This window comes from Saccopteryx leptura, chromosome X, assembly GCF_036850995.1.
Source record: "Saccopteryx leptura isolate mSacLep1 chromosome X, mSacLep1_pri_phased_curated, whole genome shotgun sequence".
Classification (NCBI taxonomy): domain Eukaryota; kingdom Metazoa; phylum Chordata; class Mammalia; order Chiroptera; family Emballonuridae; genus Saccopteryx; species Saccopteryx leptura.
Window position 1 is genome coordinate 135,688,405 of NC_089516.1, and position 25,189 is coordinate 135,713,593.

The window sequence follows — 25,189 nt, forward strand, 5'->3', positions numbered from 1 at the left end:
TTATGCCACTAAATTCAACAACCTAGAAGAAATGGATAAATTCCTAGAACAATACAACCTTCCTAGACTGAGTCAAGAAGAAGCAGAAAGCCTAAACACGCCTATTAGTAGAGAAGAAATAGAAAAAAACCATTAAAAACCTCCCCCAAAATAAAAGTCCAGGCCCAGATGGCTATACCAGCGAATTTTATCAAACATTCAAAGACATGGTTCTTATTTTACTGAAAGTCTTCCAAAAAATTGAAGAAGAAGCTACACTTCCAAACACATTTTATGAGGCCAACATAACCCTCATACCAAAACCAGGCAAGGATGGCACAAAAAAAGAAAACTACAGACCAATATCTCTAATGAATATAAATGCTAAAATACTAAACAAAATACTAGCAAATCGAATACAACAACATATTAAAAAGATAATACATCATGATCAAGTGGGATTCATCCCAGAATCTCAAAGATAGTTCAGCGTACATAAAACAGTTAACGTAATACACCATATCAACAAAACAAAGAACAAAAACCACATGATCTTATCAATAGACGCAGAAAAGGCTTTCGATAAAATACAACACAATTTTATATTTAAGACTCTCAACAAAATGGGTATAGAAGAAAAACATCTCAATATGATAAAGGCCATATATGATGAACCATCAGCTAACATCATATTAGATGGCACAAAACTGAAGGCTTTCCCCCTTAAACCAGGAACAAGACAGGGTTGTCCACTCTCTCCACTCTTATTTAATGTGGTACTAGAGGTTCTAGCCAGAGCAATCACACAAGACAAAGAAATAAAAGGCATCCCTATTAGAAAAGAAGAAGTAAAGGTATCACTTTTTGCAGATGATATGATCCTATACATCGACAACCCCAAAGAATCCACAAAAAGACTACTAGAAACAATAAGGCAATACAGTAAGATCTCAGGATACAAAATTAACATACAGAAGTCAATAGCCTTTCCTTATGCCAACAGTGAAACAATTGAGAACGAACTCAAAAGAATAATCCCCTTCACAATTGCAACAAAAAAAATAAAATACTTAAGAATAAACATAACAAAGAATGTAAAGGACTTATATAATGAAAACTATAAACCATTGTTAAGGGAAATTGAAAAAGATATAATGAGATGGAAGAATATACCTTGTTCATGGTTAGGAAGAATAAATATAATCAAGATGGCCATATTACCCAAAGCAATATACAAATTTAATGCAATTCCCATCAAAATTCCAATGACATTTTTTAAAGAAATGGAGCAAAAAATCATCAGATTTATATGGAACTATAAAAAACCCCGAATAGCCAAAGCAATACTAAAGAAAAAGAATGAAGCTGGGGGCATTACAATACCTGACCTCAAACTATATTATAGGGCCACGACATACAAAACAGCATGGTACTGGCAGAAAAATAGACACTCAGACCAATGGAACAGAATAGAAAACCCAGAAATAAAACCACATATATATATAGCCAAATAATTTTTGATAAAGGGGCTAAAAACACACAATGGGGAAAAGAAAGCCTCTTCAATAAATGGTGCTGGGAAAACTGGAAAGCCACATGCAAAAGAATGAAACTCGACTACAGTCTATCCCCCTGTACTAAAATTAACTCAAAATGAAGCAAAGATCTAAACATAAGACCTAATAAAATTAAGTACATAGAAGAAGACATAGGTACTCAACTCATGGACCTGGATTTTAAAGAGCATTTTATGAATTTGACTCCAATGGCAAGAGAAGTGAAGGCAAAAATTGATGAATGGGACTACATCAGACTAAGAAGTTTTTGCTCAGCAAGAGAAACTGATAACAAAATAAACAGACAGCCAACTAAGCGGGAAATGATATTTTCAAACAACAGCTCATATAATTTCCTAATATCCAAAATATACAAAGAACTCATAAAACTCAACAACAAACAAACAAACAATCCAATAAAAAAAATGGGAAGAGGACATGAACAGTCACCTCTCCCAGGAAGAAATAAAAATGGCCAACAGATATATGATAAGATGCTCATCTTCGTTAGTTATTAGAGAAATGCAAATCAAAACTGTATGAGATACCACCTCACACCTGCTAGATTAGCTGTTATTAGCAAGACAGGTAATAGCAAATGTTGGAGAGGCTGTGGAGAAAAAGGAACCCTCATACACTGTTGGTGGGAATGTAAAGTAGTACAACCATTATGGAAGAAAGTATGGTGGTTCCTCAAAAAACTGAAAATAGAATTACCTTATGACCCAGCAATCCCAATACTGGGTATATATCCCCAAAACTCAGAAACATTGATACGTAAAGACACATGCAGCCCCATGTTCATTGCAGCATTGTTCACAGTGGCCAGGACATGGAAACAAATAAAAAGCCCATCAATAGATGACTGGATAAAGAAGATGTGGCACATATACTCTATGGAATACTACTTAGCCATAAGAAATGATGATATTGGATCATTTACAGCAAAATGGTGGGATCTTGATAACATTATACGAAGTGAGATAAGTAAATCAGAAAAAACCAGGAACTGCATTATTCCATACATAGGTGGGACTGAAAAGTGAAACTAAGAGACATTGATAAGAGTGTGGTAGTTACGGGGGGAGGGGGGAGAGGGAGAGGGAAAGGGGGAGGGGGAGGGGGAGGGGCACAAAGAAAACAAGATAGAAGGTGACAGAGGACAATCTGACTTTGGGTGATGTGTATGCAACATAAGTGAACGATAAGATAACCTGGAGTTGTTATCTTTGAATATATGTATCCTGATTTATTGATGTCACCGCATTAAAAATAAAATCATTTAAAAAAAGAAATAAAGTATGAACTTAGGTACCAAAAAGTTCATTGAGAGAGATATAAGCTATATTCTTTTAGTGTTCTTAACCCAATCACAAGTGATTTTTTGTTTTGTTTATTTCTTTGTTTTTGATTTGTGAGTTAAGGCCCATCAACTTCAGTCAATGGCAACCAATCTGGCCCCTCTTCCTAGGAAGTCACATGCCTTCTAACAATCCTACCAGACAGTTTGCTGTCAGCTGCATTATATTCACCGTTTTTGTGTCTGTCTGTGTTTGCCCAACCCCATTGTGATTTAGGCATCTTTTTTTTACTACCTATTCTTGTGTGTGTGTGTGTCGGGGGGGAAACTACCCCAAACTAGTAGACCCAAAGAACAATTTATTATATTATATTACAGGTTCATGGATTAACTGGACTAAGCTAAGAGCTCTTACTTGAGGTCTCTCCTGCAGTTGCAATCAGATGGCAGCTGGAGTTTTGTAAAGATTCACCTGGGATAGATGTCCAAGACAGTTTTTTTCATTCACATGTCAGCTAGGATGACCGGAGCACTGAGGGAAATGGTTCAACATCTCTCTCTCCATGTGATCTCTTAACATTTGAACTTCCTCAAGCATGGGGGAGCGTGGATAGTTAAGACTTATTACCTGGCACCTATCATCTCCCAGAATGAGCATTCCAAGAAAATCAGACTGATGTTGCAAGAGTTCTTATGATCTAGCTTAGGAAGTAATACTGTGTCACCTCTACCACAGTCCGTTGTTCAAAAACCAGTCCAGGTTCAATGGGGGTGCTTAATACAAGAAAACATGGTTCATTTGGATGCTATCTTCGGAGGGTAGTTACTATAGGCATGTCAAAAGGTATACATTTTTAAGATCAATTTGTTTGAAAAGCAGATGGATAACTTATCTGAAATCCTAAAGCCAAATCAGATCACAAACTCTAAACTTACACTATCTATTCCAGGGGTCCCCAAACTACGGCCCGCGGGCCCCCTGAGGCCATTTATCCGGCCCCCACTGCACTTCCGGAAGGGGCACCTCTTTCATTGGTGGTCAGTGAGAGGAGCATAGTTCCCATTGAAATACTGGTCAGTTTGTTGATTTAAATTTACTTGTTCTTTATTTTAAATATTGTATTTGTTCCCATTTTGTTTTTTTACTTTAAAATAAGGTATGTGCGGTGTGCATAGGGATTTGTTCATAGTTTTTTTTTATAGTCCGCCCTCCAACAGTCTGAGGGACAGTGAACTGGCCCCTTGAGTAAAAAGTTTGGGGACCCCTGATCTATTCATAAGTGTTTATTTCATCTGGTTACAGAATGCAACATATCAAATGTTTTGGTCAAAGTCACCTCACTTTCCTAAGGGGCACACAATGCCACTTTACAATAAAGATGTAAAATCTCTTCAAAGACGTTAAAGATATTTTTTAAACATTTTTTACAGCTGACCTTCGAGGCCCTAGCCAGTTGTCTCAGTAGATAAAGTGTTGGCCCTGTGTGTCAACGTCCTGGGTTTGATTCCTGGTCAGGGCACATGTGAGAAGCCACCATATGCTTTCTTCCCCATCTCTCTCTCTTTCTCTCTTACAGCCAGTGGCTTTTTTGTTTTGAGCATTGGCTCCAGGTGCTGAAGATAGCTTGGTTGATTTAAACATGAGCCCCAGACAGAGGTTACTGGGTAGACCTCGCTTGAGGCTTATGCAAGAGTCCATCTATCTATCTCCTCTCTTCTCACTTAAAAAAAAAAGACAACCTTTGAAGTGAAAAGGAATCATGGCCCAAGATTCAAGTTCCAAAACATGTTTGAGAGTACATCCAAAGCTAGAAGATAAAAGTTTCTGGATTATTCAACAAAACATTGCAGAAAGGATAAACCAACAATGAATCTCAGAATTACAATGGACTTGAGAGAGCATCCAATTTAATATCCCACATAAAGCCTGTGCTCTTTTATTGATACGTTTTAAGAAAATAACATTTAGACCAACACATCTATACAATGATAACTGCATAAACTCACAACAACCCTATGAGGTCATTATAAAGTAGCCAATATAATTATTTCTATTTTACAGATAAGGAAACTGAGGCTCAGTAAGTTAAGCGATTTGTCCAAGAAAACATGTAGGACTTGGTTCTAAAGCCTGTCTGGCTGGTGCCAAGTCCAGTATTTTTCTCCACTATGCAACCCTGCCTGTGTAGCAAGCCAGTATCTGTACATAGGAAGTAACCAAGTATTAAATTTCTCATTAACTAGGTTTTCCAATATTGGGCAGTTCTATTAATCAAGGAAAAAAATAACATGCTTCCTTAGTGTATATTTACCTCAATAACTTGTGTAGTCAATCAAGAAAAGCCATTCTTTCAGAAACTCTTATCTCAGAGAATGTGGCTTAGTTTCAATGGCACCATAATTCATTGAAAAAATAGGTAAATTGTACTAGTTGCTAGCATTTTTCATGGCAATGGGTCTACAACATTGATCAGATTCTCTAAATAAATAAATAAAAACTCAAAAAGTTTAAGAGCGATCAATGTATGAAGAACACAAAGCTATGCTCAATGGGATCTGACAAGGTGACCACTCACCACAGTTAGAAAATACAAATCCTGGTCTTTGTAAGTTCATATTTCACCTGGAGTGAGAGAACATGTATCTATACAACCAGAGTTGCTATACAGTAATATATACTTCCCAATGAACAGGTTCTTATCCCTCTATGGATATGAAAGAGGGCTGAAGTAAATGCTTTCTCTACTAATTGTACTGGCCATGGAATTATTTCTTTAAATTAAATCTCATGCTGATTCCAAATTTGAGGTGTAGATAAAAGCAGAACTTTTCTACTTGAAGGAATGGTAGGTTGGCCACAGCCTTTTCCATTCATCCTTTCTTTGGCACCTATCTACTATCAACTTCCATTGTATGAAGCCTTTGTTACCCCTTGAGATTCTATAGGATCTGGGAAGCACAACTTGAAAACCACCAAATACTGTTGTTAGGATGGTTTTCAAGAGTCTATTTACCTCTACACTTCCCTATAGTTATATGTCCCTGATTTTTAATGCTTTAACTTACAATTTTTCAACTTTACAATGGTGTGAAAGCAATATGAAGTCAGTAGAAACCACACTTCAGATTTTCAATTTTGATTATCTCCTGGGTTAGTGATACATTATTCTCTCATGATGCTGGGCTACATCAGTGAGCCACAGGTCCCGGTCAGCCACCCAATCATGAAAGTAAACAACCTATACTCTACAATTCACACAGTCTTAACAGCGTTTTTTGTCTATTGTTTTCTGAGCACATTCAATGTTGGCTTGGCTAAAATATGATATTTGGTAAATTAGGTGTATCAAATGCATGTTCAGCTTATATTTTTAATTAATGATTAGTTTATTGGAATATAGCCCCTTTGAAAGTCAAGGAAAATTTTTACTGTATCTAAGTACCAAATGAGCATATAAATTGTTCCAAGTTACGTTGCATATAAAAGTTGTTAGGGACTGAGTGAATGAGTAAAGAAGGAGACAGAAGAACCCTCATCACCATAGACAAAGGAGGACTTGGCTTGGACACTGGGAGGCATAGATAGGAAGCAAAGGGTCAGTCATATTACTAAGCAGCCTAAGGAATTTGGATACATCAATAGGAGCAAGTGGGAGGGAGCTCATGTTTGTATTTTGCAGCTTACTGTCTCCTGCTCTGCTGAGGTATGAATTGCAGTAGAGCCACGACAACTGACATTGATGGATGTTTCTTTACTCATTTCTCTACAACCTTCCTGCATCAAATTAATAACCTTGCAGTATCAGGAAGCAGATTACACACATTTCAAAAGAACACAGGAGGACTTTAAGGAACTTTCTGTTCTTTGAATTTTGTGGTACCAGTGAAAAAACAGGCTTATAAAGAAGCTCACCTTTCACAGCCTGGTGAAATAATTAAAAGACCGAAATTATAGTATCTGATTACACTCAAAAAGAAATGCTGCTGAAATTCAGGAGCTAATTTGGAAAGGTTTGTGGGCCTCTGTTTCCCCTCAGTTCTGTAGGGAAACTCTCACATTGCTCTTAGATTACATCAAAGCAGAGAAAAAATTATTTCTGTCAGCTATTGCTTTATTAGACAAATACATTTTTGTTACAAAAGTAAGTTACATGATATTCTTTATATATTTTTATTGGAGAAGGGTAAGCTAATAATGACAATAAAAATGTTTAAATTTATCCAAAACTTTTGAGAAAGAGAAAAGCCAGAATGTTTACACTTATCCAGAAGTGGTATCTTTTATGACATTTGCATTTAACAAACCTTTATCAATCACCCACTTAGGTATGAAATACTTTCCACCAAATGGTCACAAAGCTTATATTACTGTTTCCATTTTAGATATGAGGAAATCAAGTCTCAGTTATGAGCAAACTTGTCCAAAATATCAGTGTTAAGAAGTAAACAAATAAGGCAATTTGACTCCAAGTCCAAAGCTCTTTCCAATAAACATTGCTACTTTATTACATGGAAATAAAGAAAATCTTAATGGCAATAAAGCATGCATTTCACGACACACACCTCTGTGCTTCTACCCCCAACTGTCACACTTCAGGCACCTCATAATTAATGACAAATTGACTGTAGTATAAGGCAAAGCCTCAAAAGCTCCTTCAAGTTGTTACAATATGAAATCATCATGGAAGCATTCAAGTTCCCAAATAATATGATCTATGATTTCATAGAGCAAGTGTGAACTAAAAGTAAAAATTATCTTGGGATAAGTTGATTCTTCTCCATTTCTGCATGCACTACTATTCCTGACATATCTAAAGAGCATGGAGAGTAATCTCCAGCTACAGAGTCCACATGTTGCTTGAGCTTCTGTATTTTCTTACTGAGTAATTATGGTTGTTCTGCTCCCAAAATGACTTCTATCAGCATCATTTATAACTGCCTCTCAAACATGGCAATATACACTTTATAATCACAAAAGGCAAATTTAATTTATTGAGTTCTTATTCTCTGTTATCCACTGTTGTCAGTGCAGAAAATTTAGTCACAAACAGTTCAGTCCTGGAGGCCTATAGTTTAGGAGGGGAGACTTACATTAATTGAGCCATCACTATTCAGTGGCAGAAGTGGTCTAATAGAAAAAATAACCACAGTGGGGAAACAAGAAGTCTGGAAACTCAGGGAGAAGTTCTAGTAGGAAGTGACATCTAAACTGAAATGTGGAAAGAATGAGGAGCAGTTAGCTAAGTGAATGGGGGAAGAAGAGGGAGAGAATATGATCCTGACAGAAGGAACAGCATGTATGAAAGCCCAGGGCAAGTGAGAGAATGTTCTAGAAACTGTAAGAAGTCCACTACAACTAAAGTGGGAGGGGAGTGGTGAATGGTTTGAGAGCTGAAGAGGTAAACACATCCATTTTTAGAGGGCCTGTAGACTATGGTATCTGGAGCACATTGGGAAGCCACTAAAGCCAATAGCTTGTTCAGTCTCTGTGATTCTCAGGTAGCAAACCCACCAATTTATCTTTTGTCTCATTTTGAAGATCATTTAAAACAACCCCAATAAACACAGAATGGCAATGGGATTTTTAAAAATAGGTTAACAAATTAGGAGGAAGTATAAATTAGAATGTCACTAAGATCAAGTCCAGACCAGAAATGCACTCAAAACTGCACACAGTGAAATCCTATACAGCTATAAGGAAATGCTCTGAAGTTGTTTTGGGGCATTCCAGTACCCAAAGCAAGAGACCTAATCAGTTTTAACAGTGATCCTCAGCTTTTGCTGCTTATTAGAATCACTAGTAAAAGAAGAAAAAAAAACCTTTCAAAAATTATACTCACACTAGAAAAAATTAATTCTTAAGAGTGGGGCTACACCTTAATTAATATTTCTAATATGCAGCTATTGTTCTGTTATTTTGTGGGTCTGATTACTGAGTAATAAAATTCCAAATGCCCATAAGTTAGGAAACATATTAGTTGCTCTTGAGAGACAAAGATTTTCTTGGCAATGAAGAGTGAGACAGCTTTTTCTTTCCCATGGGTTCTTCTAAAGTGTATAGAATCGGATTTAGTGAAAATGTCCACAAACCATCCCTACCATTAATATAATGACAAGTCTCTGATGAATAGTTTTGGTAAGGTGTTCCATTGAAGTCCAATGCTTAGAGCTGAAGTACAGTTCAGAGAATGTAAGCTTAGGAGGCTTGAGATGCATTTCATGGACAGAGTTATATGATGCATTCACTTCACTCACAAACAGCATTTCCAGAGAGCAGATAGGAACATATATATAATTTCAAATGATATATTTAATGTATTAGAGACATAAAATGTCCATCATTTGCTAAGTGACCAATTAATAAACATTCAGTCATTTTATGTCAAGTAAATACTTAGGTCACAGAGAAATTAACTAGTGATTTATAGAATAATAGCACACCTGACCAATGAAATAGAAAACAATTTGAGAATTCCATTGATTTTTGACCTTGACCAATGCAAGAGAAATACCCTGGCATCACAGATGTGTTTAAGCCTTATGGGTGATCTATCTCCAATTTTTACAATTCACTTTCAAAATCAAATAGCCCGTATGCTGTCATATGCATAACATTCTGCTGTTTCTCAAAGCTACCCTCTGCTTGGAAGCTGAAAGACCAGGCTTCTGGGGGTATCTATAAGTTTGTTCCTCTCTCCTCTTTCTTTGAGTCCCATAGGGTTTGATTAGCCATCATCCCAGAGTTTCTGCTTCCTCATATCCTCTACAGTGGCAATTTGAAAAATATCCATTGGTATTTGCAAATGTCTTTCTAGCCCTGGGATCTGTTTTGTTTTGCTAAGTGTAATCTAACTTAGAAGTCAAATATTTTCTCTGGTTGAAGGAAGACTATCATCTTGTCCCCAACAAATCCCTAGATCTATTGGATGCCCAGCTTGAAATCACTGCCTTGTAGCAAGCACAGATTTAGGATGAGGGTTGAAACCCCAAAATTGAATACAGGCTCATATCAAGTGGCAGACTTTCTTAGCTCCAATAAAAATAGCTCTTCTATTATCTTTGGACAGCTTTGTAACTTTAGTCTTCACCACCTAATTGTCCCATAACTCTCTGAAACATGGCTTCCTTCAGTCACTTCTCTACAATGTGTATTGTTAGTGAAAAAAACAATGACTTTGGAGTTAGAAGCTGGGTTACATTCCAAAGTGCGTCCTTACTAGCTGTTGGTAAACCTTTTCAAATCTGACTCTCACTTTCTCTGTATATACAATGAAGTAAATAATTCCTATCTCATGGCATTGCTATATTAAAGGATGTAATTACAAGCAAGGCATGGAAACAACCAAAATGTCCCTTGATAGAGGATTGAATAAAAAGGATGTAGTACATATATATAATGAAATACTACTCAGTCATAAGAAATGATGACATATTGTCATTAATGACAACAGGGATGGGCCTTGAGAATATTATGCTAAGTGAAATAAGTAAATCAGAAAAAAAGCTAAGAACTAATGATTTTACTCATATGTGGGATATTAAACTAAAACTCATTGACATAGACAAAAATGAACTGGTTACCAGAGGGAGGGCTTGAGCTCAAAGGTTTCTAGCTTGAGCAAGGGATCACTCACTCTGCTGGAGCCTCCCAGTCAAGGCGCATATGAACAACTAAGGAGCCACAATGAAGAATTGATGCTTCTTATCTCTCTCCATTCTTGTCTGTCTACCTATGTGCCCTTCTCTCTCTCTCTCTCTTTGTTAAGAAAAAAAAATGAACGAAGGAAGGAAGGAAAGAAGGAGGGAAGAAAGGAAAGAAGAAAGGAAGGAAGGAAGGAAGGAAGGAAGGAAGGAAGGAAGGAAGGAAGGAAGGAAGGAAGGAAGGAAGGGAGGGAGGAAGGAAAGAATGAAGGAAGGAAGGAAGGAAAGAAGGAAGGAAGGAAGGAAAGAAGGAAGGAAGGAAGGAAGGACAAAAGAAAGGAAGGAAGGAAGAAAGAAAACAGTATTTTTTTGCTTGTTTTAGGCTATTAAGCCAACAGTGGGTTATCCCAGGTCCAAGCGTTAGTATAATATAAATTACAAATCTCTAAAGCTTTTGTTCTAACCTGTACTAAGATTAAAAAAAAGAGTTGTTTTAGCTCATCTGTCTGTTCATATCATTATGTGATATGTGATAAAGTGGATTTTTCTATTGAAACATTTTTATTAGCCTCTTTTAAGGATGTTAGACCTTAACCCTTGGAGTTATCACTATTTATAAAAACTATATGTTAAAAACAATAAAAACTAAGTGTTCTGGTCAAGATGGGGGCAAAAAATGATTTTGAATATAAATTGTCATTGAAAAATAAAAAAAATAATAAAAACTTGAATGTAACATACGAAAACAGGAAAACTTTGTTTTATATTACACTCCCTCCACTACAGGATTATGAAACAATTGATATATTCTCAATGAATAAATGGAGATTTTGCAGTTTTAGGGCATTTCAAAGCCCCCTTTTCTGGTCCACAGCCTTCTCCAGCAAAGAATCAATGGTCATTACCATACAAGGAAGACCTACTAAGCAATATGTTTTTTACATAAATTATTTCTCTGAAAATAGATACATGATCATTACATTTTACAGCCTAGGAACTAAGGGCTAATAGTTACTGAAGAACTAAGGTTATTCCATTTCAAGTAAATCTTCAGTAAACCAGAGGGTAAAACCGTCATGCTTAGATAGCCAGTCACTATTAGTGACTGCATCATTTTTACAGTATTTCCCTTAATCTCCTTTGAAAAATACAAACACTGTGAAATTAGAAATTATTGTTGTTACTACAAGGATTTTGAAAAAAATTGAGTATACTTTCAACTTGGAAAATTGCTTAGAGAACCATTTTAATTCAGATTTTGATTTGGTGTAGAAACAATAAACATCCTTTTAAAAGATTTCTTTCTTTGCTCTAAGTGGTTATGAGTAATAAAGTGGCTGTAAATTTTCTTAATTCTCTCTGAGCTATTTGAAATTCTTAATTATGATTAGAGTATAAAACAGAAAATATTATCTGTGTATCATTAAAATCCATATTTGCTGAAAATTCACTTTCAGTTTCCTTTCTGTGCTTTAGATAATGGTGGCTCTCAGAGTTTTAGCATGAAATTTCCAATGAAAGAGATGCTTCTTTGGCCTTCAATTTAAGCCCTGGAAATGTACATTTCACCCTGACTCCTGTCAAAGATTAGTTTCAATCTCTGTAAATGAGCAGCAGAAGAGAAGGAAAGATGAGTGATGGAAATTTAATGGGTAGGTAGAAAGAACCCTGGAAAAGGAGTCAGGGGACCTGATCATTAAGCCCAGTTTGTCTGACTATACCCATTCGCCTTTCACTGATGAGCTTCAACTTTCTCATCTGTAAAATGATGAGATTGGGTAGATGATTTCTAAGCCATCTCAGAACTTGAGTGCAAGACTTTTTGAGAAAATCAGGTATAGGATACATAGTCTACCAGGAAAACCTAGTCACTCAACGATGGTACATGTGGACACTTATTTTGTGTCAGGCTTGTGCTGAAAGACACATAAAGGAAAGAGACCTTCAGAGGGAAGCTATCACATGCAGACTAGGTCAAGAATAGTCAGGGAGACTTTCAAGTAGAAGTAGCATCTGAGCTATATCTTGATGACTGTCTCTACATCTTTAGAAAAGACAGAAAAATACTGGTTGCTCCAGTTAGAACTCTGAATGGAAATGATCCAAGATTAGTTTATTTAAAGAAGTTAGCTTTGGAGTTATTTTCTAGCCTCACAAAAAGACATAAAAATCTATAGAGTAAAAAGACAACAACAACAACATAGACTTCTTACCAGAATAGCTGGTAGGAAATCAAAACCACTAGAACACTAGCTGGTAGAAAATTTAAAACACTAACCATACCAAATATTGACAAAGATGTGGAGCAACTAAAGAACCCTTATAAGCTACTGATATAAATGTAAAATGGTGTAGTCAATTCAGAAAACAGACGTTTTTAAAAAGTTTTTTTAACAGAGACAGAGAGAGGGAGTCAGAGAGAGGGATAGATAGGGACAGACAGACAGGAATGGAAAGAGATGAGAAGCATCAATCATTAGTTTTTCATTGTGTGTTGCAACACGTTAGTTGTTCATTGATTGCTTTCTCATATGTGCCTTGACTGTGGGCCTTCAGCAGACTGAGTAACCCCTTGCTCAAGCCAGTGACCTTGGGTCCAAGCTGGTGAGCTTTGCTCAAACCAGATGAGCCCACTCTCAAGCTGGCGACCTTGGGGTCTCAAACCTGGGTCCTCCGCAATCCAGTCTGATGCTCTATCCACTGGGCCACTGTCTGGTCAAGCTAAAAAGTTTAAAAAATATATGGCCCACCAATTTTACTAAGTATCTACTCAAGAGAATTGAGAACACATATCCATGCAAAAATTTGAACATAAATATTCATAGTAACATTATTCACAATAGCCAAAAGATGGAAACAACCCAAATCTCTATTTGTATTATATATCCATACACTGCAATATTATTTGGCAATAAGAACATGCTACAACATTAATGAACCTAAAAAGCATGCTTGTAAGTGAAATGAGCCAGTTACAAAAGCTACATATTATATATAATCCCATTTATATGAAACAAGACAATCCAATCTATGGTGCTAAGAATTATAGTGGTTATCTTTGTGGTTATGAGTAAATTTTGCATGATGGAAGAAAAGAGGCTTCTCTGAAGTACCTCTATTGATCTGGGGGCTAGTTACCATGGCTTGTTTAACTTGTAAACATTTAATAAGCTGTACACATAGCATTTGTGCAGTTTTCTGTATGCATGTGATTCACCTAAAATAGTTTACTAACAAAAATATGAAGTCTATTTACAATTCAGCTGTTTCTATCTTCTGTGAAGATATTAACGCTATCCAATCAAATACCTGCATCATCCTGAATGCTATGTTTAAAGTTAAAACCAGAAAAGGAGAAGTGCAGCTTTGATGTGGTTTTCTTCCCTTAGTCCCTGCAATACATTTCAAACATTTTAAGATCATAAATAGCAACTATTTTGTGGCTGGCACCCTAGGTATACAAAGTAAGAGGGCAGATATTTGAAATATGAAAGGCAATGTTTCTATCAAAGTGAATACCTTCTTCATGGAAGCTCTCTTCAAATCAGACATCTCCTACCCTCTCTTTTTCTTCTCTTTCTTTCCTTCTTTCCTTCCTTCCTTCCTTCCTTCCTTCCTTCCTTCCTTCCTTCCTTCCTTCCTTCCTTCCTTCCTTCCTTCCTTCATTCCTTATTTCCTCTTTTCTTTCTTTCTTTCTTTCTTTCTTTCTTTCTTTCTTTCTTTCTTTCTTTCTTTCTTTCTTTCTTTCTTTCTTTCTCTCTCCATCCACCCATTCATTTCACAAATGTTGATGTCCTACCATGTGCCTAGACTGTGCTAGGTCCTATCACAGTAAACAAGAAAGACAAACCTATGCACTCATGTGGTTTATCAAAGAATATCAAAAAGGTGATTGAGCATTCTAAAACTGAAGCTAAGATCAAAAATATTTTTTAAGCTTATAGAGACTTTTAAAATGCAACAACCATAGTTCTAGTCATAGAAATATCTAAAATGATCTTTCTTAGACAGTGGACTGGATCCAATTTCCTGTATTACTTGCTGATTTGACCATTCATTCAGTGTCATTAAAACAGTGTCCATACACACTGATTCCCAACATTACCTTGTGAAAATGTTCCAAAAAGAGGTGAAGAAAGTCAACAAATCAATAACGATATCACAATGGATTCTATAATTAGCACAAAACCACACATCAACAGGTGTATATAGTAATTTCAGGCTCCCAGAATTAACAGGACAAGTACCAAACAAATATATAATTCAGGCATGCTCTTTCATATTTGCAAAAGGATTTCATATCAAACACCAGGACCCATGAAACCCAGCACTTAAAATATGGTGGTAGAACCCTGGGTGGCCACATGAGATGAGGTCCTGAGTTGATCTGTAGTGAACTCCACACTTCTCTTTGTAAGTTACACTGAGTTCAAGGGGATTAATCAACCAAAAAGTTATTCTTCAGACCTACCAACATCTTCCATGTTCTGAGATTGAAAAAAAAAAGGGATGAGGAGTGTGGGGAGAGAGAAAAAAAACTTTGAGCATCACTTTCAGTATCACTATGGCCAAGAACCTGAAAATTCTGCTGAAATTTTGAGAAATGACTTTCTATTTATTAACAAAAAACAATCAAAAGTTAACTGATTGAAAAAATAACCACTTTCTCCTTTTCTTTAAAACAAGTACATTTCAGTGATGCATAAAAGAGAGAGAGAGAGAACATAATGTAAGTTCCTCTGATTCAGCTTGTAGACTCAGCCTTTTAATCTAAAATCCTGAGTCATTTGAACCCTGAACTCTCTCAGGCAAAAAGTCACCACACAGTGTATCTGAGTCACTGCCACAATAATAGATGGTGTTACACCAGGCTTTTCTTCAAGGGTAAAGAAAAGAATAAGTAAAAATATTTCGCTTCAGTTTTGTCATACATAAGGAGACAGGACTAAACTTGGTCAACTGTCTCCTCAGAGGAACCTTACAAGGTATGTGTGGCCCACTTCATAAAGGCCCCAAAAGACCCTCTTTTTTATTCTTCAATATTTTATTTCAATCTTATTTGATCTTAGCTGCAGTTTTAGAATGCTCAATCACCTTTTAGAAGCTTATAGAAACTTTTAAAATGCCACAACCATAGTTCTAGTAGTAGAAATGCCTAAAATGATCTTTCTTAGGTAGTGGACTGGATCCAATTTCCTGTATTACTTGCTGATTTAACCATTCATTCAGTGCCATTAAAACAGTGTCCATACACACTGATTCTCAACATTACCTTTCCTTTGCTCATAATAAAAAAACAAACAAACAAAAAAAAAACGAACAGAGAAAAAAAAAAAAAAAACTAAGCTCCAAGAGACTCTCTTAACATGACCAACTTTACTTGTCTGTCATTTTACATAAATGTACTGCATATATCCTTTTCCAAATTACTTCTAAATCCAACAATATTTTTCAGATATATCTATATTAATGCATATAAATGTTCACTCATTTATGTGCCATATAGCATTCCACTCTTTAAATGTTACTACTTATAATATTAATCCACTACTATATTGTTGGAAGTGAATTTTATATGGCAGTAAATATTCTTAGTCATGTCTTCTCACATGTACAAGGATTTTTCCATTACAAGATTCTATAGAGAGAGACATTGGGATCTTTTTTTTTTTTAAAGATGCTCATCTTTTTTTTAAATTTTTTTTAGAGAGGAGAGAGAGAGGGAGAGAGAGAGAGAGAGAGAGAGAGGAGAGAGAGATGGGGAGAGGAGCAGGAAGCATCAACTCCTATATGTGCCTTGACCAGGCAAGCCCAGGGTTTTGAACCGGTGACCTCAGCATTTCCAGGTCGACACTTTATCCACTGCACCACCACAGGTCAGGCCAGACATTGGGATCTTAATAAGATATGCATATTGTTGACTTTGCTAGATATTGCCACAGTGCTCTTCAGAGCAGGTGTATAAAATTACACTTCCACTAGCACTCTTAGTTCCATACCTCTTTCTTGGCAGTATAACCACGTAACATTATCATGCCCCCCTTTTTTTATTTTTTGAGTCTATGCTCTATCCACTATGCCACCACCAGTCAGGTAGCATTATCATCCTTTTTAACATTTGCCAATTTCATAGTTGGAAAGGATTATCTTATTTTTTTTCTTTTTTATTTCTTTATTACTAGTGAAGGTGAGTTCTTTTATTCAGCAGTTTATAGGAGAATCAGGTTTCCCATTTGATAAATTGCCTTATCACACCCTTTGCACATTTTTCTTTCCTTTTTTAAAATTTATTCATTTTAGAGAGAGAGAGAGAAAGAGAGAGAGAGAGGAGAAGGAGGAACAGGAAGCAACAACTCCCATATGTGCCTTGAGCAGGCAAGCCCAGGGTTTCAAACTAGAAACCTCAGCGTTTCAGGTCGACACTTTATCCACTGCACCACCACAGGTCAGGCCACACTTTTCTAATGAACTATTTGTCTTTTCCATAGTGAGTATTAAAGTATTTATAACTTTCATATATCAATCCTTCCTTGTATACAAGAGCTAAAAATATCTTATGCCAGCCAGTGGTTCATTATATTAAATTTTATTTGTGGTATACTTCATCAGAGTTTTTATATTTAATGAAGTCAAATTTATCAATATTTTCTTTTTGTGGTTTCCATTTCATGGTTTGAAGAAATCCTTTCCTATCTCCAATCATCAAGATACTCTTCAAAACATTCAGAAGCAAATAATTTCTGCTTTTAACTTTTAGGTCTTTAATTCATCTTGAATTTACATTTCAGTATAGACTGGGGAAGGAAATTTTACTTTCTTTCCCATGAGTTTGTTTCCAGAATTTCAGTTTAGTTCTATTGGTATATTTGTCTATTCCTGTACCAATATCATACTTTGTGTTAATATGACTTAATAGCAATTCTTAATATCTTATAGAGCTAGTCTCTTCATCATATTTTTCTTCTCCAAGAGAATCTTAGCTAATTTTTTCCCTTTCTTTTTCCATATAAATTTTAGGATATTTGTCAAGTTCCACAAAAAAATGTCTGTGGAATTTCATTAGAATTGTACAAAAGTACAATTAAATTGTGAAGAATTGACTTATTTATGAAATTGTCTTCTAAACCATTAAAATGTTATATTTCTTTTATTATTTTAATATAAATAGTTTATATTTATTTATATTTATCAAAATTTCATAATATATCCTTAAAAGACATATTTTATTACATGTATCTCTAGATTTATTATGGGTTTTGTTAGTATGTAAATAGGATATTTCCATTCCAATTTAGCAATTTATCTTGCAAATAAACTGTAATTCTAGTATATATTCATGAATTACATAAATAGCTAAGGAAAATAGACCTATGTGTTTGAAAGTACCTGACATTCTGAGTTCATCAAATTAGAGTCAATTTTTACCTTTCATGAAACAAAGCAGGACAATACCAATGATGTTTGAAAACTGCTTTGTATTTAGTATGCCATTGTTTCTATATTTCAAGAATGATTTTTTTTCCTACAAAAGCTTCTACTTCTCCTACCTGAGACTTACTCCCTTGCAGTACTATATAAAATTTTTTTAAGTGAGAGTAGGAGAGATACAGCGACAGACTCCCACATGCACTTCAACTGAGATCCACTCAGCTAGCCTCTCTTGGGCTGATGCTCTGGGCCGCTGGCAATCAAGCTATTTTTTGCACCTAAGGCAGAGGCCCTATGGAGTTATCCTTAGTACTGCACGCCAAAGTGCTCAAATCAATCAAGCTATGGCTGCAGGAGGGGAAGAGAGAAAGAGATAGAAGAGGGAGAGGGAGGAGGGAGAAGCAAATAGTTGCCTCTCTTCTGTGCCTTGACTGGTAATTAAACCCAGGACTTCCACACAGTGGGTGGACACTCTACCACTGAGTCAACCAACCAGGACCAAGTTTTTTCTTCTTATTCTTTATCATGTGTGTTAGTCTCTTATTTGAATTTAATGTATACATTCGTTCAAAGTCATGTGTTGTTTTTTTCCTCCTTAGCAGGTTTTGGATTTAGAGGATATATGTGCATATACACTCACATAGACATGCAAATGTATTCATCTGTATATATATCTGTATATATATATATATGTGTGTGTGTGTGTGTGTGTGTGTTTATTATATATATATATAGTGTTTCTTCTTGATAATATTATTCTTGTTCTGCACTTACATTCTTTTCTAACATTGTCTCCATTTCCAATAATTCTGGCTTTGTTTTAAGCATTATTTTTTCAACTTTGAAAACAGATATCTTTTTTATAGACAAAGTGGTTTCTTTGCCTCTTATTTTTATATAGATTCATATTATGTAGTAATTCAGTACTTATGATGAAAGCACTATCTTTCACCAACTTGATATCACATTCATCTTCATATTAAACATAGTGATATCCTTTATAATGCACTTAATTATAGGTGAAATGGATCCATAACCATCTAAATAGTTATATCTATAATCATCAAAATCTTCTTATACTAAATCTTCACCAATATCCATATATTTTCAAGATTCCTTGAGGTGATGTCATACTTTAATTTTTTAATACACTTTAAAAATCTTCTTGCAGTGATTTGCTCATAGGCTAATTACTTTTCTCAGAGGAATGGTTTCCTTCTATTATATGAATTTAATCACAAGAACAAGGGCTATTGTCTTTAAATAATTTTTTATTTATTGGTAAAAGTCATAAAGTATTCATATTTTTATTTCTCCCTTTCTTTTTTATAGTTCTTAAACTTTTCCAAAATAGCTTTTTTTTTTTTTTTTTTTTCTGAAGTTGGAAACCGGGAGGCAGTCAGATAGACTCTCGCATGCGCCCAACAGGGATCCACCCAGCATGCCCACCAGGGGGCGATGCTTTGCCCATCTGGGGCATCGCTCTGTTGCAACCAGAGCCATTCTAGCGCCTGAGGCAGAGGCCACAGAGCCGTCCTCAGCGCCCTGGCAAACTTTGCTCCAATGGAGCCTTGGCTGCAGGAGGGGAAGAGAGAGACAGAGAGGAAGGATGGGGGGTGGAGAAGCAGATGGGCACAGTGTGCCCTGGCCGGGAATCAAACCCGGGACTCCTGCACACCATGCCGATGCTCTACCACTGAGCCAACTGGCCAGAGCCAAAATAGCTTTTTAAAATCAATGGCATTAATTAAAAGGAAATTAACTTGATTAATTTCTTCTTTCAATACTCTTAAGTACAGGAACACATGCTCTAATGGGGTATTGACTCCACTTAGGTGAGACAGGAATGAATTGAATTTTGAATAAGCTGGTACCAGAAAAAAACAGTGTTATCACTATGGTTTTCAATTTCCATAGTAGTAACTAAATCAAAATCACACGGACTTCAAAGAGGAACCATTACAAGGAATGTTTTCTAAGTTCTTGCCAACAATCTTGTTTCCTGATTAATTCTTTCCTTTAAATTGGTTAATTTCTCTTTATCGGGCCTTGAATAAAAAGGAAGAACAAACCTCATGGCCCAAGCATATTTGGGAGAAAGGGGCAAATCTTGCAAAAACAACTTAAGAGCTGAAAGAAAGGGAGAAAAGACACCAATGCACAATGTTAGATGCAATGTTAGCTGTTGAAATTTGTCTTTTATAATATTTATTTTGATTCTTACTGTTGAAGATAATTTTTCCATATGGACTTTACTCCTAGGAAACTTGTTGAACTCTGTATCAGTTCTATTAGGTTGTCTGCATGTTCTCTCATAATACCTGTGTAGACAATCCTACCATCTGTGAAAAAAAAATATTTTCAATCCATACATTTTTCTTTTCCTAATAAGCCAGTTAGAACCTAATTTATAATACTGGGGGGGGGGTGACAAAAAAGTGATTAGAGATGATCTTGTTAGTCTTGTTCTTGACTTGAAAGAGATATATGGAAATCTAATATTTTACCATTAAGTATAATGTTTGCCATACAGTTTTCATGAATAGCCTTCATCAGGTGAAGTATTTATTTCTAGGTTGTTAGGTAAACTTTTTTTATTAATCATACATGTTTACAGAATGATTTCTGTACCTACTGAGATGACAATAGGTTTTTTCTTCATTAGTCTATTTTATAGTTGTGGCTGTCACACTGTATTGCATTTTAGTTAAAGAACTTAATATATATGATACTGGCTTATTGATATTAAAGATTTCTTGTAAGGTTTAGCAAAAGGTTGATTTTTGTACATGTGTCCTATTTGTTAGAAAATAAATTTTATTCTCTAATCATTGGGTACTGGTTCTCTACATTTTTTCACTCTGGTTTTCAAATCTTCCATAGTTTAAATATTATTTGCTTCTTAGATCCCTATCATTGCCTTCTATGAAGATATCTAGCAGAAAGTATTGCCCAGGGAACCTGCACCGCAACAAATATCAATCAAATGAAATTGAACCATTTGAAAGGCTTAGGTATCTAGTTTCAGTGTTTGCTTACCTTCACAAGGATTAGTCTACAGCGGTAATGTTATTTAAATATCTAGAGTCAAAATCATCACTCACAGTCATTTATTGCCTACTGGAATTTGTGAAAAAAATATTACAGAGCTTAGCATGATGATCTGGCAAGAAATATTTGCCAAGTTTCAAAGGTTTGGGGGAAGACACTATAACCCAGAAAGGCACTTTCTTTTTATTTATTTGGAAATCTTTCTAACTCTAAAATCAAGGAGTCCTTGGACTGCCTCTTCATGTGTAGCTGGCATTAATTTTTTCTTTACTGTTATCAGTTACTTACCTAAGTGTAGTTGTATTTAATTATTGCTAAATGCAAGGAGACTTCTTCTGAACCTTTTGTTTAGTAATTTATGATAGGAGGAATAACAGGTGTGGTGTTATGTCATTTATTTCAAAGCTCATTTCTATCACAAAAGTATATTTAGACCGTCAGTCTCAATCAACTACAATAAATACGAATCAAAAAACTTATTAGCTAGCTTTATCTTTCCCTCATATATCAAGCATGGACAGAATGTTTCAGTTCAATTGTTGACATCTAAAGAGAGGATACAGATAGCAGATGATTGGAGAAGTGAAGCCTAGTCTAAAATTAATAAATGGTATACCAAACCTGAAAGATAATAAGCTTAATGAGGCTCATAGAGGAGAAGCAACTCATGCAAGGTCACACAGTCTATCTATTTTTCTCTTCCGCTGACTCCATTGCAGTATAAACCATCATCATGCCTTGTCCCATCTTCTGCAATATCTCCTGCATAGTCTCTTTGCCTTCAGTATGGGTGCTGCTTTAATCCATTATCTACTTCCCTATAGCCAGTCATTTAATTAATATATTATCTTATATAAAATCCTACAACAGCTTCCCATTATTTTTGTGAAAATGTTCAAATACTTTACCATGGACAGGTATATCTAGAAAGCTCTGTTCTATTCCCATCTCCTTAGCTTCAGCTTTTGCTTTCTTCCCCATTTGCTATGCTCCAGACATGCTTGCTTACATGTAATGCATTAGAACATATTATATTCTTCCTTAGATCCATTCTTCCCTCTTTCAAGAATGTCCTTTACATACATTTGCCTAAATATCTCTTCATTCTTCATATCTCAGCTCAAGTTTCACTTCTTTGGACTATGAAGTTCCACCAGTGAAGTTCACTGATGACCCAGACAAGGGCAGGCCTTTCATAAATGTACTTTTTCTGCTAAGCACCTCCCATGTTTGTAACAGTAAGTTCAATATCTCTTTGGTGAATGCATGAGCCATTTGATTAACACCTATCTTCTTGTATAGATGGTAATCTCTAAGAAGATCACTTGTGTCATTTGTTGAATGAGTAAGTAGTAGTTTCATGATGTGAACCAAGAATTCAACCTCTCTTCTACTTTCTCTGATCCTCAGACTTTATCTTCCCACTCTGCTTTTCTCCAAATCTCTGTTCCTGTATTCTACTTGATAGTCTAGGGGTTTCTAAAAAATAGGCACTGCTTAATTCCATTGGTAGCTTGGTGGGCTCTATTCCTAGATTCTATCTAAACACTCATTTGTAACTGCTCCTTGTCTAAAGACAGTCTTTTTCATAGGCAGGTGCAGTTACCTGCTAATAGCTAAAAAGCCACCATCAGGATATTGTTCCTCCCCATTAAGGATGGCTATCTCCATGCAGTGCTTTTTCAAAATGCCCACAATCTTATTGTGGAGAAGGTAACATTTGACTTATTTATCCCTCAATATATTTGAGTCCTTACTCTTCACCTGGCTCAGAGTTGGCTAAAGTGTTGAAATAATTAGGTGGAAGAAAGAACTGAAAGCAAAAATAATAGAGGAGAAAAAAAAAAGCTTTCAATTTGGCCACAGACTAATTTTTTCTATTCCAGGATATTTTACCATTAATTTGAAATGGATAATTTAATGTTAAACTTGTATATACCTGAATATTAAATTACCCATTCCAAACCAATGACAAATAGCATGTGTGTGTATGTATTTGTTTCTAATTGCATTTATTTCTGTAGCTTGAACCTGTAAAAATCAGCCACCATTACCCATTAGGAAAAGTGCCCTTTGATCCTTGTACTGATGCCTTATTCTGACCATTTAGAGCCTCAATGTATGGAGACAGCCTTTTCTACATTTAAACTTCTCCATTAGTAAAAACATCATACAAATGGACTCCCTTGTCACCTAACACCAAATCGTTCTTTAGACCATTAGTACATTTTGGATTTGATTTGTAAAATGAGAATTTGTGATATGAATGTGGCCTAATTACAATCAGTGCAATCACCAGAATAAATGCACTGCTCTGGAAATATAATTTGAATTCATTTGGACACCTAACTATTTACTTTAAACAATGTCTGTTTTTTGTGTTCAACAGAACCTAAGATGAAAAAGTAAAGGAAAGAGAAGAGCCACAGCATATTCTACAAGTACAAAGATAAATTTACTTTAAAGCAATGAATATTAGTGGGGTATATGTAATATACATATAAATTTTAATGATCTGATATATTCTCTCTGTCATCTCTTTGGCCAGTGAAATAAAAACATTAAGTGGAAATATAAATAAAATGCAACTCTGCTATCATAATGTTTCAAATGAATTTTGATCACATACAAATCTGAACACAGAAAAGTTGAAAAAGAGTCACTCAAGTGAGGCTGGAATCTGATTCTCATCTGGTAATTGACAAAGACAAAAAGTGTCTTTTTTTCTCAGTATTCTCCCTTGATATTATGGCAACTCCATTTGAGAACTCAGTGTTTTGAAGTTGGTGAGGACACTGGCACAGTTATCAAGTGGTACTTCTGTGTTTTTCCCAGAAGAATCAGAAAAGGTATCCTACCACTTACTATAGCCCATGGCACATGGTGTATTTATCTGATGACACCAAAGAAGAAAAATAATTTTCCCTGCAATGCTTAGATTTGAAGAGGTGGGTTCTCTGAAACCACAAATATGTTTCCTGTATTTCAGCACCTGAACTTGGTATCAATTCAACCTGCTGCAAAAAAGTGGGATAATGTGATGCTGACACACTGAGGGCACAGCTTCAGCCAATGCTTCAGCATTGATTCAATGTTAATGGTACTATTTTCTTGAGTCGGCTGAAGCTACCCACTAAGTAGACCTCTTTGTCTTATTTAAACAGCAGGAGATATCTCTGAAACTTTAACATGGACCTTAATTGAACAATTCTAGACAAAAATGTAAAACACATTGTTTTGCTATTATTGTTTTTAGTATTTGATTCGATTTGGATATAAACTTTGTGAATAATCTCACACACACAGTTCAAACTGAGGGCATGAAGATGCCTTACTTGAGCTGAAGGACATGTAAACTAAGTTCTGAGGCCCATACAGATGATAACCACAAAGCATTAGTTCATTATTCTAATAATCAAACTCTTTTTTTTATTTTACAGGGATAGAGAGAGAATCAGAAAGAGGGATAGGTAGGGACAGACAGACAGGAATGGAGAGAGATGAGAAGCATCAATTCTTCATTGCAACACCTTAGTTGCTCATTGATTGCTTTCTCATATGTGCCTTGACTGTGGGGCTACAGCAGACCAAGTGACCCCTTGCTCAAGCCAGCAACCTTGGGTTCAAGCTGGTGAGCTTTTTTGCTCAAACCAGATGAGCCCATGCTCAAGCTGGCAACCTTGGTGTCTCGAACCTGGGTCCTCCACATCCCAGTCCGACGCTCTATCCACTGCGCCACCACCTGGTCAGGCTCAAATTTTATTTTTTAATCCATTCATTGGGAAAAGAATGTGAAAGAACACAGATCATTCTTGGCATTTAAAATGGTCTCTAACTCCAACACAGCTAACATTTCTTGAGCACTTACATGATTTTATCACAATCATCTATTTAGCCTACTTTAAAAATATCAGCGAAGGTGGCCTTAAGCATTTCTCAGTAATTAACTCACATCTTTAACTCCTACATGCATGGGAGAAGGGTGGGCAAAAAATGTGACTTGGCATCTAACAGGACTGGATTTAAATCCTGCCTTTGCCTTTTACTAGCTATAGAACTTTAGCAACTTAATAAAGTCTCAGAGCCTTCAGGTATTCAGAAATTGTCATGAGGACAACTTTACAAATCATCATGAGAATGGAAAAAGAGAGCATAAGTAAAAATTCCTAGCATATAGTAGTTCTCAATAAATTTCAATTACCCCTTAATAAAATATACTTCTGTTTAAAAACTC

General features: G+C 35.7%; 1 protein-coding gene across 5 annotated transcripts in view; it reads right to left on the bottom strand.

Moving 5' to 3' along the window:
- The window catches only part of FGF13 (fibroblast growth factor 13), a 745,910-nt gene that overhangs the window by 506,552 nt on the left and 214,169 nt on the right, over nucleotides 1-25,189 (bottom strand). The window lies entirely within an intron of this gene.